Below are 2,500 nucleotides of genomic sequence, written 5' to 3' on the forward strand. Positions count from 1 at the left end.
GCATAGCTAAATGGCTTGGTGGGGAGTTTTGTGAAAAAATGAAATTCGTGGTTTTTGAGTTGTGAAGGTTGGAAAGGCCTCCAAATGCCCCCAAATGAATACCATGAAAGTCTTGGTGCACGAAAGTTTTGAGTTGGTTGGGTTTTGCACATGGCCAAGTTGGTCGGTGCACCACGGCATAGCTAAATGGCTTGGTGGGGAGTTTTGTGAAAAAATGAAATTCGTGGTTTTTGAGATGTGAGGGTTGGAATGGCCTCCAAATGCCCCCAAATGAATACCATGAAAGTCTTGGTGCACGAAAGTTTTGAGTTGGTTGGGTTTTGCACATGGGCAAGGTTGGCGGTGCACCACGGCATAGCTAAATGGCTTGGTGGGGAGTTTTGTGAAAAAATGAAATTCGTGGTTTTTGAGATGTGAGGGTTGGAATGGCCTCCAAATGCCCCCAAATGAATACCATGAAAGTCTTGGTGCACGAAAGTTTTGAGTTGGTTGGGTTTTGCACATGGGCAAGGTTGGCGGTGCACCACGGCATAGCTAAATGGCTTGGTGGGGAGTTTTGTGAAAAAATGAAATTCGTGGTTTTTGAGTTGTGAAGGTTGGAAAGGCCTCCAAATGCCCCCAAATGAATACCATGAAAGTCTTGGTGCACGAAAGTTTTGAGTTGGTTGGGTTTTGCACATGGCCAAGTTGGTCGGTGCACCACGGCATAGCTAAATGGCTTGGTGGGGAGTTTTGTGAAAAAATGAAATTCGTGGTTTTTGAGTTGTGAAGGTTGGAAAGGCCTCCAAATGCCCCCAAATGAATACCATGAAAGTCTTGGTGCACGAAAGTTTTGAGTTGGTTGGGTTTTGCACATGGCCAAGTTGGTCGGTGCACCACGGCATAGCTAAATGGCTTGGTGGGGAGTTTTGTGAAAAAATGAAATTCGTGGTTTTTGAGATGTGAGGGTTGGAATGGCCTCCAAATGCCCCCAAATGAATACCATGAAAGTCTTGGTGCACGAAAGTTTTGAGTTGGTTGGGTTTTGCACATGGGCAAGGTTGGCGGTGCACCACGGCATAGCTAAATGGCTTGGTGGGGAGTTTTGTGAAAAAATGAAATTCGTGGTTTTTGAGTTGTGAAGGTTGGAAAGGCCTCCAAATGCCCCCAAATGAATACCATGAAAGTCTTGGTGCACGAAAGTTTTGAGTTGGTTGGGTTTTGCACATGGCCAAGTTGGTCGGTGCACCACGGCATAGCTAAATGGCTTGGTGGGGAGTTTTGTGAAAAAATGAAATTCGTGGTTTTTGAGATGTGAGGGTTGGAATGGCCTCCAAATGCCCCCAAATGAATACCATGAAAGTCTTGGTGCACGAAAGTTTTGAGTTGGTTGGGTTTTGCACATGGGCAAGGTTGGCGGTGCACCACGGCATAGCTAAATGGCTTGGTGGGGAGTTTTGTGAAAAAATGAAATTCGTGGTTTTTGAGATGTGAGGGTTGGAAAGGCCTCCAAATGCCCCCAAATGAATACCATGAAATTCTTGGTGCACGAAAGTTTTGAGTTCGGAGGGTTTTGCACATGGCCAATGTTGGCGGTGCACCGCGGCATAGCTAGAAGGCTTGGTGGGGAGTTTTGTGAAAAAATGAAATTCGTGGTTTTTGAGATGTGAGGGTTGGAAAGGCCTCCAAATGTCCCCAAATGAATACCATGAAATTCTTGGTGCACGAAAGTTTTGAGTTCGGAGGGTTTTGCACATGGCCAATGTTGGCGGTGCACCGCGGCATAGCTAGAAGGCTTGGTGGGGAGTTTTGTGAAAAAATGAAATTCGTGGTTTTTGAGATGTGAGGGTTGGAAAGGCCTCCAAATGTCCCCAAATGAGTACTGTAAAAGTGTTGGTGCACAAAAGTTTTGAATTGGATGCATTTTGCACTTGGCCAAGTTGGTCGGTGCACCGCGACTAGATAGCTTGGTGCCAAAATTTGTCAAATTTAAGACCTTGGCCAAACTGAATGAAATTTTGTGGGGAGGTTCCTGATATTGTTTAGTGGTGGACTGGAAAAAATGAGGTCGAAATTCGAAGTCTACATGTGCTTTTCTATTTTTCCCGATTTTACACATACCCGGTAAGTAAAAAAAATAAAAAAAATAGTTCCCCTTGGAGAAAAATTATGAAATTTGGTGAGCAAGGAGATACCATTATTCTACGAATTACTGCAAAAAATCGCATCAAAATTCGAAGTGTAGCCCGAGATATGGACTTATGTCTGCTCAAAAAAAGTGTATCTACTTGTACAATTTTGCCTTTTGCATATTAACCTCTTATAGGGGGGGAGTGCTCCTTGAGCCGGCCAGCTCCACACTGGCAGGTTTTAAAGGGAGCTTGATGAGGCCTCCCCCCTCACGTGGTGCGTGCGTTAGCATGTTTATCATGGCACAACTAGCCTCTTCATAGTTGTTGAGCTTTATTAATACCAACACACGGTCGTCACTGATCGTTGGTTAGCTCGGCAGCTAGTCCCT

The sequence above is a fragment of the Vigna unguiculata genome, unplaced genomic scaffold (genome assembly GCF_037176805.1).
Source record: "Vigna unguiculata cultivar grain cowpea cultivar isolate G323 ecotype 2 unplaced genomic scaffold, ASM3717680v1 ptg000051l_ERROPOS641538, whole genome shotgun sequence".
Classification (NCBI taxonomy): domain Eukaryota; kingdom Viridiplantae; phylum Streptophyta; class Magnoliopsida; order Fabales; family Fabaceae; genus Vigna; species Vigna unguiculata.